This window comes from Papio anubis, chromosome 14 (genome assembly GCF_008728515.1).
Source record: "Papio anubis isolate 15944 chromosome 14, Panubis1.0, whole genome shotgun sequence".
Taxonomy (NCBI): domain Eukaryota; kingdom Metazoa; phylum Chordata; class Mammalia; order Primates; family Cercopithecidae; genus Papio; species Papio anubis.
The window spans coordinates 52,965,843-52,987,218 of NC_044989.1; the positions used below are offsets into that span (position 1 = coordinate 52,965,843).

At 40.6% G+C, this 21,376-nt stretch overlaps 1 pseudogene; it reads left to right on the plus strand.

Moving 5' to 3' along the window:
• Window positions 1-2,502: 2,502 nt before the first annotated feature.
• LOC101014461 lies at window positions 2,503-13,033 on the plus strand (annotated as a pseudogene).
• The last annotated feature ends 8,343 nt before the right edge of the window (window positions 13,034-21,376 follow it).

Below are 21,376 nucleotides of genomic sequence, written 5' to 3' on the forward strand. Positions count from 1 at the left end.
TTTTTGTTGCATAGATGAATTATATAGTGGTGAATTCTTAGATTTTAGTGAACCCATCACCCAGGTAGCATACATTGTACCTAATGTGTAGTTTTTTTCTTCATATCCCTTCTCCTACATTCCCCCTTATGGGTCACTAAGGTCCATTATATCACCTGTATGCCTTTGCATACTCATAGCTTAGCTCCCACTTGTAAGTGAGAATATTTGATTTTGGGTTTTCCACTCCTGTGTTACTTCACTTAGAATAATGGCCTCCAGCTCCATCCAAATTTCTGCAAAAGACATTATTTCATTCCTTTTAATGGCTGGGTAATATTCCACTATGTGTGTGTCTGTGTATGTGTATCACATTTTTATTATTCACTCATTAGTCAATGGGCACTTAAGTTGGTTCCACATCTTTTCACTGTGAATTGTACTACTATAAACATATGTGTGAGAATGTCTTTTTCACATAATGACATATTTTTGTTTGGGTAGATACCCAGTAGTGGGATTGATGGATCAAATGATTTAGCTTTTTAAGGAATTGCCATACCGTTTACCATAGAGTCTGTACTAATTTACATTAATTTACATTCCCACAAGCAGTGTACAACCATTACCTTTTCCCCACATCCATGCCAACATCTATCATTTTTTGACTCAATAATGACCATTCTTGTAGGAATATTATTTCATTGTGGTTTTAATTTGCATTTCCCTGATGATTTACTGATATTGAGCATTTTTTCATATGTTTGCCATTTGTTTATCAACTTTTAAGAACTATTTATATCCTTTGTCCAGTTTTTCATGGGATTTTTTTCTTGCTGATTTGTTTGAATACCTTGTATATTCTGGACACTAGTCCTTTGTCAAATGCATAGTTTGCAAATATTTTCTCCCATTCTGTGGATGGTCTGTTTACTATGCTGATTATTTCTTTTGCTGTACAGAGCATTTAAGCTTAATTAGGTCCCACTTATTTATTTTTGTTTTTGTTGCATTTGCTTTGGGGGTCTTAGTCATAAATTCTTTGCCTAGGTCAATGCCTAGAAGAGTTTTTCCAATATTGTCTTTTAGAATTTTTATAGTTTTAGGTCTTATATTTAAATCTTTGATCCATCTTGAGCTGATTTTTGTATACAGTGAGAAATAGGGATTCTGTTTCATCCTTCTATATGTGGCTTGCCAGTTTTCCCAGCACCATTAAATAGGCTATCCAATTCCACTATACGTTTTGTATGCTTTGTTGAAGATCAATTGGTTATATATATTTGGCTTTATTTCTGCGTTCTTTATTCTGTTGCACTGGTCTATGTGCCTAATTTTATACCAGTGCCATGCTCTTTTGGTAACTATAACCTTGTCATATAATTTGAAGTCAGGTAATGTGATACCTCCAGATTTGTTCTTTTTGCTTAGAATTGCTTGGGCTATTCATGCTCTTTTTTGGTTCCTTATGAATTTTAGGATTTTTTTTCTAATTCTGCTAAAAAATGATGTTAGTATTTTGATGGGAACCGCACTTAATCTATAGATTACTTTTGACAGTATGGTCATTTTCACAATATTGGTTTTTCCAATCCATGAGCATGGAAGGTATTTCCATTTGTTTGTTTCATCTATGATTTCTTTCAGCAGTGTTGTGTAGTTCTCCTTGTAGAGATCTTTTACCTCCTTGGTTAAATATATTTCTAGGTAATTAAGATTTTACTAATAAATAAAATTAAGCTAATGAAATTAACGTAACTTATGCATGGCACTCTTTGGAGTTGAGAAAGCCACATAATTAGTGTAGTTTTAAAACTGGTTTTAACTGACAGCGTAATTGGGGAAATAAGACTTAAACACATGGAACAATTTATAATTCAAGGCAGTATAAAATAAAGAGTTAGACTGTGGGTTCTGTGAGGGCACAGATAAACAGTGAAAATTGTATGGGTATAATCCTTTTTGAAGAATGGATAAGAATCTAAAGGAAATAGAAGAAAAAAGGGAAAATGTAAGTGAAAACAAAATATTTGAAAACCTAGAAAAACTCTGGGACTTTATAGGGAGATTGGTCTGACTAAAGTAACAATAGGCCACTTTTGGAGAATTGCGGAGAAATGTGAATCTGCTAAGAATATGAATATGAATAGTTTGAAAACAGAGGCATCATAAAAAAGGAGACAGGGAGCTTCTAATCAGTCAAGTATGACACTGAAATTAGACAATTTACAGCAAGGCTCCTAAATAATGGCTATGATGGGGGGATAGTAACTGGAAACCAGAATCAGCCCAGAAATTCCACATTATAGATTCTTAATCCCAAAAAGACAATACTGATGGGACAATCAAGAGCAGGAATGAGAGGGAAAATCTTCTAGATAGTGTTCAGCTTATCTCTCATTTTCAGTTGCTTTTTTCAACTTGTTTTGTTGTTGTTGTTGCTGTTGCTGTTGTTGTTAAGGGGTCATATGCTCAAGGTGCTTGCTGAAGTTGTGATGAGGTTCTTTCTACAGGATGTGCTCAATGAGGTAAGTTTAAGGATGGTTAAAGGAATATAACTTTCAAGCGATAAATTACTAGGTACTAATTCTAAATGAAAAGAGGAGATGGTTTCTCAGTGTTAGAGGAAGTACTAGTTAAGAGACAAGATGGGATAATCTCTTGTGCTTAAATTCTATTTTTTAAAAAATTTACTTTCTTTTTGTGCTTTTTTTAATCTAATATTTTTAATTTCCAAATTAAATGGTATACATTTAATGTGAAATTTTATCAAATTTAGGATATTAGGAATCCAGAGATACAGATCTTAATCTTCATATCTTATTCATGAGAGTAATTTTTTTTCCTTTACAGTGCCTTATAAACGAGTGATTATCTAGCCCACAGGAAGAAGCCAGGTAGGTGCTGACTATAGCATATGTCTCATATGCTTGCTACTTCTTGAAATTCTAGAAGCTCAGATATTTTCCCAGTTTTAAGGCATTACCTTTTGTTTCAGTGAAGATGGTCTGGGAGATGAAGTACATTTCAGTCTGACTTTTACTGGACATGTCTAAGGGTAGGTCTTTTCAGAGTGCAAGTTTTGACAGGAGAATGATCATGAAAGAAAACAAAAGTGTTTGGGGGCTTGGGAGTTGGAAAATGCACCTAAAGAAGGGAAAAACACTACATTAAGTAGAATGACAGCAATATTTCTGCCAAAGACCAACTTTCTTCAATTTGCAATCCCATATAGGTTCATTCAGAGGTAAATTACAAACCCAGACATTAGCCTAGAATGATTGGTAGCACTTTTATAAGGACATGTCTTGAAACAGAAAATTCACAACTAATATTTTAATCATTTTTTTTTCTTTCTTGTCACTCTTGACTTCAATTTGATAATAGCCAGGTAAGCATTTCAGGAGCTACTGGGCTTAAGTACTTCCGGATAATATCCCCACTGTCTCAGGGATTAGTGGTCATAGGTGACCCGTTAAGAATGAGACATTGTGTCAATTCCAAAGTTCAAGTAGAGCTTCACCTCTAAATCTATTTTAGATAATTCTTTTGATAGTTGGAATATAATATATCTTGAGATCACTGCTTTTAATTAATGATTAACCCTCTGCCTTTATCTTAATTCCCTTTATCTTCATCAGTGAAAGAGTCACACTGTGCCAATGAGAATTGTTGGGTTGGAGGTCAGAAGCAAGTGAACCTTATTTCATCTTTAGTTTGAAATTACATTTCTTTAAATATTGCTTCAAGGCAAAATCAATGGGTATAAACAGAAAATGCTCAAGTATGAGAAAAACAGACTTCAAGGTGAAGTCTTTAAAATATACGGCTCATGAAGAAAAAGCATCCAAAAGGCATATATTTCCGCTCCTAGGGAGTGAAAAAGATGAGCCATAAAGTGTAATCGTTTTATATTAGCAACTTCCATCTTCTCACATTCATAATTGCTTTAGCTAATGCAAAAGTGAAGATTTTAGTATTATCAGACATTTGTTTGGGTGAACAGGAAAATGTGATCTAACAAAATAGTAACACAGGATGCAATGAAGTACTACTTTAGAAACGACAGCAAGAGTTACATGTTCCAGCGGTGCTAGGTCCCATGATCCTTAAATTGCATATAAATAATTAATATGCATACCCTAATGCCAGCTTCTGTGCACTACATTTAGTATGAATTATACAGAAATGCCTCAAAAATGCCTTGAATAGTAAAGGGAATTGCTACCCTCCAAGATATGCAGGAAATAAAATCATTTGTTTGAAAACTAAAACGAAAACAGAAGATCTGATTTAAAAACATTCAGGAAAGGCAAGTTTCTTGATCAAATATCTTGTTTTTTATGTGTGTTTTATCTTTTAGGATTTGTACTAGCCTTCAGGAATACAAAAGTGCGTATGAGTCCTTAGAAAAAGAACATGGTGAAATCACACAAATAACAAAACTGCTGAACAATTATGAAGTAGTAAAGGGCAAGTCCTGAGAGTTAGACAGCTCCCTAGAGGGGACACTTGAATAAAGAGTTGAGTACACCAAGGAAGAGATATATGTATTTTTAAATGTTGTATGTCAAAGCAAAGAAAAATTCAATATGTATTTGGAAGATTTAAGAGAATCTATGTAGGCTATGCTTATGATCATAAAAATGTCAATATATGACAATACTAGGGTTACTCCCATGGCTAAGCCAACATGTCAAAACAGTTTTCACCTAATGTTAGGCAATAATTGCTCCTGATATCAACTGGGCTGAGAACTGAGAAAGAGGCCTTCAAGTGCTAACTGAGGTTCAAAGAAATCATTTCACTGGTGGAGTTTCATGGGACCAATGCCAGTGGCCCCCATGAACTGCGCATTGCTCTGAAGTTTTGAAAACATAAGACTCCTTGAATTACCTCAGTTTTGTTCTTTCATACTTATGCATTCTAGTAGGTGGGTTTGACGAGACCCAGCCCTGCTGGTCTTTAAGAATATTCAGGAAGATAGTCAATTAACAACATACATTATTGCTGGAACATAAAACTGGTTAAATTGAGCTGCAGATGATTTAGAAGAGTCTAGGCAGCACAGCTAAGTTAATTTGGAGGGCTCTAGAGCCAGATTGCCTGGATTTAAATTCTGAAACCACAATTTACTAAATGATGACTTTGAGCAACTTGCTTAAACTTCATTTACCTTAGTTTCCTCATCTATAAAATAGTTACAACACTACCTAGAGCCTTCATAAAGTTATTGTAAGGAACGAAGGAGTAAATACATGTAAGCCACTTAGAATAGAACCAGCACATAACAATAACGCTACAAATCTTAGCTAAAATTACTGTATCATAAAGATTCAGAGTTTGAGCTCTGGAGTCATACTGCTACTTTGATTTCATTTCTTACTGGATGAGAAAGTTCTAACTCGGCTCCTATTGCAGTAGCACCTACTACAAAGGTCATTATGTATAACCATTAGCAAAATGCTCAGTTCTCAATGTGTCAGCAGTTAAAAAAGCCATCACTGTTATTCTTGATATTTTATAAGATTTTCAAACACTATTATAAAATCAGATGCTTTAATTTATGGACATAATAGTTACAAAATGTTATTCAGAGAAATAGTGAATATCTTATACATTTTTATCTAATTCCTGAAATGGTCTCTCAGCCTGCAGACTTTGAAGTTTTTCAGAAGCCAGAGAGAGGGGACAGAGGAGAAGCTATTTTATTACGTTGAGTGGTAAATTATACTCATTTTTAGCATGCAGAACTAAATTTTCATAGTATAAAAAAAGTCTAGCCAGAAGCTTTGTCTGCATGACCATACAACTGGGAAAATCTGTATTTTGTTAACAAAGTATATATAAATATGAAGAGACAAACAGTTATTGTCCTTAACAGTGATTGTCCTTAGAGTAACTGTGTTTGTTTCGATGAAAGCAAATATTTAAAATATTTGCTGTAAATAATATACCTTGACAGACATACAAAATAATGTGACATTTCCTCCTTTCTATAGTATTAAGGATCAAACTTAGTTGATCCACACCAATTACCTGGATATAACTTGCCAAAACTAAAGCGATTTCAACATATGAAGACAAAAATCAAATTATAAATGTGTTCTTCCAAGTTTTATCTAGTGAATCAAGTGAATCTAGTAATGAGGTACCAGTAAGTGATTCGTACAACCAAGATCGATTCCACTATGTTCTCAATATGTAAAAAGTTTCATTAAAATTAGGAAGAGCTTTTTTTAAAAAAATAATTGCTTATTTTTATGAATATAGGGGTACTGGTGCAGTGATGTCACTAAGATACACTGCATAGTGGTGTAATCTGGGCTTTTAGTGTACCTTTCACACAAATTGTGTACATTGTACCCAAAAGATAGTATTTCATCCCTCTTCTGACTCCTTTCTTCTTACCAGTTGTAATCTCCAGTGTCTTTTATATCACTTTGTATCTGTGTGTACCCATTGTTTAGCATCTATTTATAAAATGAGAATATGTAGTTTTAAATTTTCTGTTCCTGAGTCATTTCACTAAGAATAATAGCCTCTAGTTCCATCCATATTGCTGCAAAAGACATGAATTCATGCTTTTTCATGCCTAAGTAGCATGTCATGATATACATATACCAAATTCTATTTATTTAACTTTTTGGTTCAGGGGTATAAGTGCAGGTTTGTTACATAGAGATATTGTGTGTCGTGGAGCTTTGGCATACAGATTATTTCATCACCTGGGCAATAAGCATAGTACATGATAGGTAGTTTTATGATCCTTTCCCTCCTCCAAACCTTCACCCTGTATCCATAAATAGGCTTCAGGGTCTGTTGCTCCCTTCTTTGTGTCCATGTGTTCTCGATGTTTAGCTTCCACTTATAAGTGAGAACAAACAGTATTTGGCTTTCTGTTCCTGTGTTAGTTTACTTAGGATAGTGGCCTCCAGCTTCATCCATGTTGCTGCAAAGGACATGATCTTATTATTTTTTATAGCTGCATAGAATTCCGTGGTTTATAGGTACCATGTTTTCTTTATTCAGTTTACCATTGATGGACATTTCAGTTGATTTCATGTCCTTGCTATTGTGAATAGTGCTGCAGTGAACATACATGTATATGTGTCTTTATGACAGAATGATTCATATTCCTTTGGGTATATCCCCAATAATGAGATTTCTGGGTTGAATGGTAGTTCTGTTTTTTGTTCTTTGAGAAATTGCTACACTGATTTCTACAATGGTTGAACTGATTTACAGTTCCAACAACAGTATATAAGTGTTCCCTTTTCTCCACAACCTCACCAACATCTGGTTTTTTTTTTAGTTTTTAATAATAGCCATTGTGACTGGTATGAGATGGTATCTCACTGTGGTTTTAATTTACATTTCTCTAATGATCACTGATATTGAGTTTTTTTCATATGCTTGTTGGCCACATATTTGTCTTCTTTTGAAAAGTGTCTGTTCATGTCCTTTGCCCACTTTTTAATTAGGTTGTTTTTTTCTTGTAAATTAATGTTTAAGTTCCTTATAGATGCTAGATATTAGACCTTTCAGAGTTGTATAGTGCAAAAATTTTCTGATTTTGTAGGTTGCCTGTTTACTTTATTGCTAGTCAGCTGTGCAGAAGCTCTTTAGTCTAATTAGATCCCATTTGTCAATTTTTCCTTCCATTGCAATTGCTTTTGGAATTATCATCATAAAATCTTCGCCTGTTCCTATGTCAAGAATGGTACCGAGGTTGTCTTCCAGGGTTTTATAGTTCTGAGTTTTTGTTTAAGGTTTTTTTTGTGGGGGGGGGGGGTGCATTGAGTCTCCCTGTGTCACCCGGGCTGGAGTGCAGTGGCGCCATCTCAGTTCACTGCAAGCTCCGCCTCCCGGGTTCCCGCCATTCTCCTGCCTCAGCCTCCTGAGTAGCTGGGACTGCAGATGCCTGCCACCTCACCTGGCTAATTTTTTTGTATTTTTAGTAGAGACTGGGTTTCACCGTGTTAGCCAGGATGGTCTCGATCTCCTGACTTCGTGATCCACCTGCCTCAGCCTCCCAAAGTGCTGGGATTACAGGCGTGAGCCACTGTGCGCAGCCCTTAAGGCTTTAATTCATCTTGAGTTGGTTTGTGTGGTGTAACGAAGGGGTCAAGCTTCAATATTTTACATGTGGCTAGCCAGTCATCTCAGCACTGCTGACTAAGGAGTCCTTTTTCTATTGCCTGTTGTCATCAACTTTGTCAAAAATTAGATGGCTGTAGTTGTGCAGCTTTATTTCTGGGGTCTCTACTTTGGTCCATTGATCTATGTCACTGTTTTTGTACCAATAGCATGCTGTTTTATTTACTGTAGACTTGTAGTATAGTTTGAAGTAGGGTAATGTGATACCTCCAGCTTTGTTCTTTTTGCTTGGGATTGCCTTGGCTATTCAGACTCTTTTTTTGGTTCCTTATGAATTTTAAAACAGTTTTTTCTAATGTGGTGAAGAATGTCATTAGTAGCTTCATAGGAATAGCATTAAGTCTGCAAATGGCTTTGGGCAGTATGATCATTCTAATATTGATTATTCCTATCCATGAACATGGAGTGTTTTATCATTTTTCTGTATCCTGATTTCTTTGAACAGTGTTTTGTAATTCTCACAGAAGAGATAATTCACCTCCTTAGTTATCTGTATTCTTAGGTATTTCATTTTTTTCTGTGGCTATTGTGAATGGGATTGTATTATTGAGTTAGCATTCAGCTTGGACAATGTTGGTGTATAGAAATGCTACTCATTTTGGACATTGATTTTGTAATCTGAAACTTTGCCCGGCATGTTTATCACATCTAGGAATCTTTGGGGAGAGACTAGGGTTTTCCCAGGTTGAAAATCATATTGTCTGTGAAGAGAAATAGCTTGACTTCCTCTCTATTTGAATGCCTTTTCTTTCTTTCTCTTGTCTGATTTCTCTGGCGAGGACTTCCAAAACTATGTTGAATGAAGTGTCGAAAAAAGGAATCCTTGTCTTGTTCTTATTTTCAAGAGGAATGCTTCCAGCTTCCACCTATTCAGTATGATGTTGGCTGTGGATTTGTCACAGATGTCTCATTATTTTGAGTTATGTTACCTCAACGCCTAGTTTGTTGAAGGTTTTTAACATAAAAGAATGTTGAATTTGATCAGAAGGTTCTTCTGCATCTACTAATATGAACATGCAGTTTTTGGCTTTAGTTCAGTTTATGTGGTGAATCACATTTATTGATTTGCATATGTTGAACCATTCTTGCATCTCAGGATTAAAGTCAACTTGATTGTGGTGTTTTAGCTTTTTGAAATGCTGCTGGATTTGGTTTTCTAGTATTTTGTTGAGGATTTTTTCATCAATAATCATCAAGGATATTTGCTTGAAGTTTTCTTTTTTCATTGTGCCTCTTCCAGCTTTTGGTATCAGGATAATGCTGGCCTCATAGAATGAGTTAGGGAGGAGTCCCTCCTCAATGTTTTGAAATACTTTCAGTAGGAATGGTACCAGATCTTCTTTATAATTCTGGTAGAATTTGGTCATGAATCCATCTGCTCCTTGGATTTTTCTGCTTGGTAGGCATTTTGTGACTGATTTAACTCTGGAATTAATTATTTGTCTGTTCAGGAATTCAATTTCTTCCTGGTTCAACCTTGAAGGTTATTATGTTTCCAGGAATTTATCTATTTCTTGTAGCTTTTCTAGTTTGTGTGCATAGTGGTGTTTGTGGTAGTCTCTGAGAGTATTTGTATTTCCCATAGTCATTTTTGATTGTATTCATTTGGACCTTCTCTATTTATTCCTTTATTAGTCTAGCTAATAGTCTACCAATCTTATTTATTCTTTCAAATAACCAACTCCTGGATACTTTGGACTTTTGTGTGGTTTTTTGCATTTCAATTTTCTTCAGTTCAGCTCTGATTTTGGTTATTTATTCCTCTATCTTGGGGGTTGGTTTTCTCTTTGTTTTCTAATTCTTCTAAGTGTCATTTTAGATTGTTGAGATCTTTTTCATTTTTAATGTGGTATTTAATGCTATAAACTTTCTTAACACTGCTTTAACTGTGTCCCAGAGGTTCTTCTATGTTGTATCTTCGTCTTCATTCATTTCAAAAAAATTTTAATTTCTGCTTTAATTTCACTGTTTACCCAATAGTCATTCAGGAGCATGTCATTTAATTTCCATGTGATTGTACAGTTTTGAGTGTTTTCTTAGTACAGATTTCTGTTTTTATTGTGCTGTGATCTGACAGTGTGTTTGGTATCTTATTTTTTTCCAATATGCTGAGGATTTTTTTTTTTTTTTTTTTTTTTTTTGAGACAGAGTCTCGCTCTGTCGCCCAGGCTGGAGTGCAGTGGCCAGATCTCAGCTCACTACAAGCTCCGCCTCCCGGATTTACGCCATTCTCCTGCCTCAGCCTCCGGAGTAGCTGGGACTACAGGCGCCCGCCACCTCACCCGGCTAGTTTTTTGTATTTTTTAGTAGAGACGGGGTTTCACTGGGTTAGCCAGGATGGTCTCAATCTCCTGACCTTGTGATTCGCCCGTCTCGGCCTCCCAAAGTGCTGGGATTACAGGCTTGAGCCACTGTGCCCGGCCGAGGATGGTTTTATGTCTGATTATCTGGTCAATTTTAGAGCATGTATTATGTACAGATGAGACAAATGCATACTATGCTGTTTTGGGATAGAGAATTCAGTAGATACCTGTTAGGCCCGTTTAGTCAAGCGTCAAGTTCAAGTCCTATTTATCTCTGTTAATTTTCTGCCTCAATAATATGTATAGTACTGACAGTGGAGTGTTGAAGTCTCCCACTATTACTGTGTGGTTATCTAAGTCTCTTCAGAGATCTCTAAAAACCTGCTCTACAAATCTGGATGCTCCTGTGTTGGGCACACAAATATTTAAGATAGGTCTTCTTGTTGAATGGATCCCTCTACTATTATGTAATGCCCTTTTTGTCTTTTTAAAATCATCTTTGGACTAAAGTGTATCTTGTCTGAAATTAGAATAGCAACCCTGGCATTTTTCTTTTCATCTTGTATATTCAGCAAGAAGGTCACACTGCACCATAAGAAACAGGCAGAGGAGACGGCTGCCTTCGAGGAGGTCATGAAGGGACTGAGCCTGATGGGGCCGCAGGGCTCCAGCTCCAGAAATCCCAGTACCTGCAACTGGGCCCAAGCGCGGCCAGTACTACGGCGGTTCCCTGCCCAATGTGAACCAGATCGGGAGTGGCACCATGGACCTGCCCTTCCAGACCCCCTTCCAATCCTTGGGCCTGGACACCAACCTGACCACCAGGCACCATGGGCTGCTGAACAGGGTATACTGGGAGCGCAGCTGGCTAGGCTCCCCGCACCGTCTGCACCTGTCAAGGGACAAACACGGACGGCAGGCCAACAGCTACCTCTAGGGCACAGTGTACCTCTCGCCACCCGCGGACACCAGCTGGAGAAGGACCAATTCTGACTCCGCCCTGCACCAGAGCACAATGACGCCCATGCTGCCACAATCCTTTACTAGTGGGTCCCAGGACCTGCACCAGAAAAGAGTCTTACTGTTAACAGTCCCGGGAATGGAAGAGACCACATCAGAGGCAGACAAAAACCTTTCCAAGCAAGCGTGGGAAACCAAGAAGACAGGATCCACGACCAAGTTCTGCGCGGAATCAACATCTTCCCGTCCGCGGACCAGGAAAACACTACAGCCCTGATCTCCGCCACCCACAATTCTGGGTTCCCTGCCCGGCCTGACCAACATCCACTTCTCCTCCCAGCTCGACCCAGAGGAGCCCACCTCCCCCACACTGAGTAGCTCCAGCAGCACCGGCAACCTCTAGGCCAACCTGATGCACCTGGGCATCAGCGTCGCCGGCCAGGGGATGAGCACACCTGGCACCCCTCCGCAGCATCGTCCAGCCAGCGTCAGGTCCCTGTCCCTGAGCACAGAGGTGAGCCATCAGCAGGCACTGCCCACCCTGTCCCCACTGTCATCCATCACTCAGGCCGTGGCCTTGAATCCCCTGTCTCTGGAGCAGCAGCTGCCCTACGCCTTCTTCACCCAGACCGACTCCCAGGAGCCGCTGCCGCAGCCCCAGCCTCCGCCGCCCCCTCTGCCTGCGTTTCAGCAGCCGCCACCCCCGCCGCCCCGACAGGCGCCCATCTGCCTGCCCCCCGAAGGCCCCCTGTTGCCCAGCACCAACCTGAGTCCTGGGCCACAGGCGCCGCCGCTAGCCGTCACGGTACCATCCTCTCTCTTCCAGTTCCCCCGGAGAATCCCGGCCAGCCGTCGATGGAGATCCACATCGCCTCGATGCCGGCTCTGCAGCAGTAGCGGCACTAGCCCCGTCTCCTCGCCAACCAGTCTCCCACTTCGCCAGTCTCCAATCAAGGCTTCTCTCCAGGGAGCTCCCCGCAACACACTTCCACCCTGGGCAGCGTGTTTGGGAACGCACACTATGAGCAGCAGATGGCGGCCAGGCAGGCCAATGCTCTGTCCCACCAGCTGGAGTAGTTCAACATGATGCAGAACGCCAGCAGCTCCCTGAACAGCCCGGGATCCACGCTCAACTACTCGCAGGTGGCCATGATAGGCCTCATCGGCAGCCACGGGCGCCTGCCGAACTCACAGCAGCTGGGCTACCTCAGCCACCGTGGCATCCCCAACATCATCCTCACAGCGGCAGGAGAGTCTCCCCCGCTCCCCCAGCCTCTTTAAAGAACTGACCAGCTCTCTGGTTGGGGTCGGCGACGTCAGCTTCGACTCCGACAGCCAGTTTCCCCTGGATGAACTCAAGATCGACCCCCTGACCCTGGACGGCCTGCACATGCTCAATGACCCCGACGTGGTTCTGGCCGACTCAGCCACACAGAACACCTTCCGGATGGAGCGCCTGTGAGCGGGCGCGCCGGCACCCTGCCACTCAACCATCCCGATGGCGCCTCCCCAGCCCGGGGACAGCAGCGCTCAGTCCCTCACCAACAGCTGAGCTTGTGATTCTGAGCTTGCAATGCCGCCAAGCGCCCCCAGCTCGCCCCCGGTTGTCCACCTCCTGCGAAGCCCAATTGCTAGGCCGCGAGCCGAGCGTCCACCCACTTGCCGGCCCGGGCTGGGCTGGGCTGGGATCCGAGGCTCTGAGCCCCCCGCCCCCGCAGACCCTCCCTGCACGTGCTCCCTAGCCCGCAGCTCCAGGGCCTGAGTTGTCCACTGTAAGATGCGGGAAGTATCAGCTCCCGGCACGGCGAGCAGGCTTAGAGGAGGGGCGCGCATGGGTCCGCCAGGGCTGTGGGCCACGGTGCATTTTCTGACTGTCCAGCCCTCACTGCCTTCCTCGGTGCCCGGTCCCCCAACCCATCTGCCACCCCCAGCCCGTGGTCAGGTAGAGATTGACCTGACGCACGCCACCCCAGGGAGGAGGCGCCAGAGCGCGGGGCAGACGCAAAGTGAAATAAACAATATTTTGACGGCAAAATTATATACATATATAAAATATATATAATAAACATAATATATAAAAATGCTGAATTACACCCCTCTCTCTTCTGGCTTGTAGGGCTTGTGCTGAAAGTTCCACTATTAGCCTGATGGGTTTCCCTTTGTAGGTGACCTGCCCCTTCTCTCTAACTGGCTTCAATTTTTTTTTTTTTTTTTCCCTCTCATGTCTCTCTTGGAAATCTAATCTTCGTGTGCCTTGGGAATGGTCATCTTGTATAGTATTTTGCAGTTCTCTGCATTTTTTTTGAATTTAAAGTTGGCCTCGCTAGTGAGGTTGGGAAAATTTTTCATAGACAATAGCCTCAAATATGTTTTCCAAGTTGCTTCTTTTTTCTCCCTCTCTTTCAAGGACGCTTATGTTGTAGAGTTGTAGATTTGGTCTCTTTACACAATCCTATATTTCTGATAATTTTTGTTCATTCTTTTTTTTCCTTTATTTTCGTCTGCCGAGTTAGTCTAGAGAATTAGTCTTTGATCTCTGAGATTCTTTCCTCAACTTGATCTATTCTACTGTTTGTTTTGTTTTGTTTTTGAGACGGAGTCTCGCTCTGTCGCCAAACTGGAGTGCAGTGGCATGACGCCGGCTCACCACAACCTCTGCCTCCCGGGTTCAAGCAATTCTCCCACCTCAGCCTCTGGAGCAGCTGGGATTACAGGCACATGCCACCAGACCCAGCTAATTTTTGTATCTTTAGTAGAGACTGGGTTTCACCATGTTCGCCTGGATGGTCTGGATCCCTTGACCTCATGATCCATCCGCCTCGGCCTCCCAAAGTGCTGGGATTACAGGCATGAGCCACCGCGCCTGGCCTATTCTACTGTTAATACTTGTGCTTATATTATAAAATTACTGGAGGGTATTTTTCAGCTCTGTCAGATCACTTTGCCTTTTGCTTACAATGGCAATTTTGTCTTTCAGGTCCTCTATTATTTTACTGTAATCCTCAATTCCTTGGATTAAATTTTGACTTTCTTCTGAATCTCAATGATCTTTGTCCTTATCAGTATTCTGAATTCTATGTCTGTCATTTCAGCCTGCTTAAGATCCTTACTGGGGAACTAGTGTGGTCATTTGGAGGATAAAAGATACTCTGTCTTTTTGAGTTTCCAGAGTTATTTCACTGGTTCTTTCTCATCCGTGTGAGCAAATGTTCTTTTAACTGTATTGCAATTTGAGTACAATCAGTTGCTTCCTTTTCTGGATGTTTTCAGAGGGCTGAGGCTTTGTGCAGGGCCTGTATTTGTAGCTGAATTCTTTCACAGAGGCATATATTTGCTAAGACTTTACCAAATTTTTTTCAATTACTCATTAATGGACACAAGTTGATTCTATAATTTTTCTATTGTACATAGTGCTGCTATGAACAAATGAGTGCAAGTGTCTTTTTTACATGATGATTTATTTCCCTTTGGGTAGATTCTAATAGTAGGGTTGCTGGATCAAAGATTAGTTCTATTTTTACTTCTTTGAGAAATCTCCATATGGTTTTCCAAAGAGGTGGTACTCATTTACATTCCCATCAGCAGTGTATAAGCCTTCCCTTTTCTCCACATCCTTGCCAGCATCTGTTGTTTCTTCACTTTTTAGTAAGGGTCATTCTGGTTAAGATGGTATCTCACTGTGGTTCTAATATCCATTTCTCTTCTGATTAGCAATGTTGAGCATTTTTCATACGTGTATTGACTGCTTTTATGTCATCCTTTGAACAATATCTGTTCATGTCCTTTGCCTACTTTTTGATTTGTTGTTGTTGTTGTTGTTGTTATTGTTGTTGTTTTCTCATTTGTTGAGTTGAGTTCCTTGTAGATTCTGGGAATTAGTACTTTCTCAGATGCATAGTTGGCAAATATTTTCTCCCATTCTGTAGGTTGTCAGTTTACTCAGTTGATTACTTCTTTTATAATCTTCTGCTGTGCAGAAGATTTTTAGTTTGAGTTCCATTTGCCTATGTTTGTTTTTGTTGCATTTTCTTTTGAAAATTCAGTCCTAAATTATTTGCCTAGAACAATGGGCAAAATATCCTCTTGGGTTTTTATAACTTCAAGTCTAACATTTAATCCATAGGAGTTAATTTTTTAATATGGTGAGAGATAGAGGTCTAGTTTTATTTACCTGCATATGGTTCAGCCGTTATCCCAGCACCACTTATTGAATTAGGTTTCTTTTCCCCAGTGTGTATTTTTGCTGGCTTTGTAAAAGATCATTTGGTTTTAGATATGTGGCTTTATTTCTGGGTTCTCTACTCTTCCATTTATCTGTGTGTCTATTTTTATACTAGTATCATGGTGGTTTGGTTAATATAGCTTTGTAGTATAATTTGATGTCAGGTAATGTGATGCCTGTAGCTTTATTCTTTTTGCTTAGGATAGCTATGGCTATTTGGACCCTTTTTCATTTCCATGTAAATTTAATTTTTTTTCCTATTAAAGAATGATAGTTGACAGAAATTGCATTGAATCTATTGATTGCTTAGGGCAGTACGGTCACTTTAATGATATCAATTCTTGCAATCCATGAGCATCAATGTTTTTCCATTTGTGTCATCTATCATTTCTTTTATCAGTGTTTCATAGTTCTCATTGTAGAGATCTTTCACCTCCCTGGTTAAACGTATTCCTAGGCATTTCCTATTTGTTTTGTGTAGCTATTGTAAATGGGATTGAGTTCTTGATTTGGTTCCCAGTTTGATGATTATTGGTGTATAGAAACAACTGATTTTTATAATCTGATTTTGTAACCTTATTCTTTACTGAAGTCACTTATAACATCTAGGAGGCTTTTGGAGGAGTCTTTAGGGTTTCCAGGTATAAAATCATATCATCAGTGAACAGAGATAATTTGACTTCCTCTTTGCCTATTTAGATGTCTTTTATTTATTTCTTTTGTCTGATTACTGTGACTGTGACTAGGACTTCAAGTACTATGTTGAATAAGAGTGATAAGAGCGGACATCCTTGTCCTTTTCCCGCTTCTTAATAGGAATGCTTTTAACTTTTCCCATTCCAGTATCATGTTGTCTATGGGTTTGTCATACATGGCTTTTATTATTTTGAGTTATGTTCCTTCTGTGCCTAGCATAGCAAAGGTTTTTCATCACGAAGTGCTGCTGAATTTTATCACATGCTTTTTCTGTATGTATTTATATAATCATATGCTTTTGTTTTTAATTCTGTTTATGTGGTGAATCATATTTATTAATATGCGTATGTAAAACCAAACTTTCATCCCTATAAAAAAACCCACTAACCCACTTAGTAACATTATATTATCTTTTTGATGTGTTGTTGGTTTCAGTTTACTATCATTTTGTTGAGGATTTTCGCATCTATGTTCACCAAAGATATTGGTCTGTAGTTTTCCTTTTTTTGTAGTGTCTTTGCCTGGCATTAATATCAAGGCAATGCTGGCTTTATAAAATGAGTTAGGGAAGATTTCCTTCCCTCAATTTTTGGGAACAGTTTTAGCAAGTTTAGTATTAGTACTTCACTGTGTATCTGGTAGAATTTGTCTCTGAAACTACTTGGTCCTAGGCTTTTTTTATTATTAAGATATTTTTTATTACCAATTTACTTTAACTACTTATTATTGGTCTGTTCAGGATTTCTACGTCTTCCCGATTCAATCTTGGGAGGTTGTATGTTTCTAGGAATTTATCCATTTTCTCTCGACTTTCTAGTTTGTGTACATAGAGATGCTCATAGTAGTCCCTGATGATCTTTTATGTTTTTGTTGTATCAGTTGTAATGTCATCTTTATCATTTCTGTTTGTGCTTATATGAATCTTCTCTATTTCTTGGTTAATCTAGCTAGTGGTCTATCAATTTTGATTATCTTTTCAAAGAACGTATTTTTCATTTCATTGATTATTTGTTTTTTGGTCTCCATTTCATTTAGTTCAGCTCTGATCTTTGTTATTTCAGAGAAACAAGCTGGGCGGAACTAGACTGGGCTAGTCCATCTATACATCCTCTAATGGCAGGTATAAGCACTAGCTTTGTTGGGGTGTCTGGAAGGCAGTAGCCAAGTGGCAAGAGATGTCCCTGGGCATGGAGTAGAGAAATCTCCACTTCCTCAAGTTCTCCACCTTGAAATGGATGGGCGGCCCAGACTCCTAATCTAAGATATGGGTGCTTCAAATGCCTGGAGGTACATTCAGCCATGGAGCAGAGGGGGCGCTGCCACACCAGAATCTTTGCACCTAAAAGGAGGGGTGGCTCAGGCTGAGCAGGTGCACTGAATGCCTGGAAATATGCCCTGGTGTGAAGTGTAGAGGTTGCTGCTGCATGAGAAATAAGGATCTCTGCGTGAGAAATAAGGGGTAGGTCAGGCTCCTATATCAGGTGAGTAAGTGTGACAAAGGTCTGAGAATATGCCTGGGTATGGGGTAGAGACAGTGCAACCGTGTAAAAATTTCTTCACAGGAAAGGAGGGATGACTCAGATTCCTAATCCAGGCAAGGGGGTGGGCTGAATGTTCAGAATTATGCCCAGTTATGAAGCAACAAAGACTCCACTGCACCAAGATCTCTCTGCAGGAAAGGAAGAACTCAGGCTCCTATCCACATGAGTGGATGTATTGAATGCTTGTAATTATGCCTGGGCCTGAGGTGGAGAGGGTGATACTGCACCACGGTCTCTGCACAGAGAGGCATGGCTCAGGTCTCTATTCTAGGCCACTTGGAAGGCCAAATGCTGGAAATATGTCCCCCAGAAAGAAGCAGATTGATTTCTGCGAAGCAGAGTAACTGCTGCTGCAACAAGGTCTTTGCAGGGGAAGGGAAGGTAATCTCAGGGGTGGGGTGTGCCTCCCTCACACTTCTCTAAACTTGTGAGGCACACTCTCCTGAGTGACCAAAGGAGCAGACTACCCAGCAATGACACTAGTCCTAGGCTGCAAAGCTGTTCCTGGCCACACAAATCATGCCACCCAGAGAAGCAGTGGCTTCAGCAATTCTGCTCTAGTCTGATGACAGGAAAGAGCCCAATTCTAGTGCCTACTGCAGGGGTGCAGTCTACACTCATCACTCAGTTCTGATTGTGGGTACCCTTCCTCTGCTCCGGAGTACGTGCTCCAGTCTCCAGCCAGAGTCTAAAGTCCCTGTGGCAGCTGCCCCTGCTGGGTCACCAAAAATTACTGACTTTGTATGAAACTAGATTGAAAACAGTGTCCTCTCAGTCCAAGTCTGGGAAAATGTCCACAGCTTTTCCTGGCATCTTTCCCTCATACCCTCTCCCAGGCTCTCCCCATGTTAGCTCTGGGGCTTGGGAGAAACAAGGTGCTCTTTGGATGAATTTCTAGTTAAAAAGTGAATCATAGATGAAGACTGCCTCTTTTATGCACTGAGGCTTCACTCACTTTTATCAGTCAAATGCTGTCACACAGGCTGCTTGTAAACCTCTTCCCCAGTATCCGAAGTGCCCTTCACTTTTTGGGTGAATTCTATATTCCTTCTTGAGTAAAAGCTCACAGTGTTGCTCTTTATATGGCTTTTTGCTATTTCCAACTAAAGCATGCTAGAAGCCTCTAATCGACCATCTTAGGAAAGAAAAAAAAAAAACAAGAAGAGCTTTAATGAAAAAGGATTGGTCTGCCAGGCACGGTGGCTGACGCCTGTAATCCCAGCACTTTGGCAGGCTGATGTGGGTGGATCACAAGGTCAGGAGATCGAGACCATCCTGGCTAACATGGTGAAACCCCATCTCTACTGAAAATACAAAAAAATTAGCCAGGTGTGGTGGCAGGCACCTATAGTCCCACCTACTTGGGAGGCTGAGACACAGGAATGACGTGAACCCTGGAGGTGGAGCTTGCAGTGAGCCGGGATTGCGCCCCTGCACTCCAGCCTGGGCGACAGAGAGAGACTCCATGTCAAAAAACAAACAAACAAAAAGGATTGGTCAAGTTATGGTATAAGAGTCCTTGCTGGCCGGGCACAATGAGTCACACCTATAATCCCAGCACTTTGGGAGGCCGAGACGGGCAGATCACTTGAGGTTAGGAGTTCGAGACCAGCCTGGCCAATATGGGGAAACCCCGTCTCAACTAAAAATATAAAAATTAGCGCTGGTGGGCGCCAAGGCCAAGCACCCCTGCAATCCCAGCACTTTGGGAGGCTTCCAGGTAGGTGATCACAAAGGTCAGAATCGACCAGCCTGGCCAACATGGCAGGAACCCTGTCTGCACTAAAATACAAAAATTAGCCAAGGCCAGGAAGGGCATCTGTAATCTCAGCTACTCAGGGAGCTGAGGCAGGAGAATCCCTTGAACCTAAGAGGCAGAGGTTGCAGTGAGCCAAGGTTGCGCCATTGCACTCTAGCCTGGGCAACAAGAGCAAAGACCTCTCAAAAATTAGCTGGGCATGGTGGTGCGTGCCTGTAGTCCCAGCTACTTGGGAGGCTGAGGCAGGGCAATCGCTTGAACCCAGGAGGCAGAGGTTGCAGTGAGCCCGGATCGTGCCACTGCACTCCAGCCTGGGTGACAGAGCGAGACCAAGTCTCAAAAATAAAAAATAAAAATAAAAATAAAAAAATAAACATTCCTTGCTGTTATAATATGCACTGCCCTTGTGGATATCTTCACTGTTTTCTTAGATCATACAAAGTATAATTATCTCAAAAGAATATTAGTTAAGGTGTTCATTATTTAAACATTGATAACTTAATGGAAATTGGTGAATGATCACAGAATCACCTTGATTGAATCTAAAATTGATTGATATTTATAGAGATATAGATTCTAAGATCATCTTTGAACTCACCCCTGGTGTTCATTTTCTACTGCATTGTCACAGACACAATGTCAGTCCAGCAGCTCTTTTTTTATTACATTTTTGGCAGATCTTCAAATGCCTTACTTACGCCTGCTATTAAGGGATGTATAGATGGACTTGCCCAGTCCAGCCCCAACCAGCTTGTTTTCACCCAGTTCAACCCCACCCAGCTTGTTTTCTCTCTCTGGAACCAAGCAGGGAGCACAGACCACTGTGCACGCTATAGGACAGCTCGTTGCCTGAGGCAATAGAGAGCATCTCACAGTAAACAAAGATCACTGATTACACGGTAGCAGCAGGCAATGAAAGGGCTTGTGCAGGGAAACTCCCATTTTTAAAACTCTCAGATCTCATGAGACTCATTCATTATTACAAGAACAGGATGGAAAAGACCCACCCCCATAATTCAATCATTTTCCACCCAGTCCCTCCCAAAACATGTGGGAATTATGGGAGCTAGAAGATGAGATTTGGGTGGGAACACAGAACCAAGCCATATCATTGACTTAAAAAAATAAAAATCAATCAATCCTAAGGCCATGCATGCCACTTCTCTACATATGACTTCTATCAATGACATAATCCTTCATAATTCTTATTCCTTATGACAAACCAATATTAAATCACAGAAGATGAAGAACAGTTTTAGCAATCCACCAACATTCTTGTTTTCTTTTTCTCTCATTTCTACTTCTTGCTTTGTCACTGAAAACTAAGAGAATTTCTTTATGTATTATTCTGTTCTCACATCGCTATAAAGATACTACATGAGACTGGGTAATTTATAAATAAAAGAGGTTTAATTGACTCACAGTTCTGCATGGCTGGGGAAGCATCAGGAAACTTACAATCACGGCAGAGGGTGAAGAGGAAGCAAGGCATGTCTTACCTGCTGGCAGGAGAGAGACAGCCTGCAGGGGAAACTGCCACTTTTAAACAATCAGATCTCGTGAGAACACCCTCACTAGCAGGAGAATAGCATGGGGGAACCACCCCATGATCCAGTCACCTACCGCCAGGTCCCTCCCTTCACACATGGGAATTACATTTTGAAATGAGATTTGGGTAGGGACACAGAGCCAAACCTTCTGCTGCTTTTTAAAGAAAATCCTTTTAAACAGTAGACAACAGATATGTAAACATCTT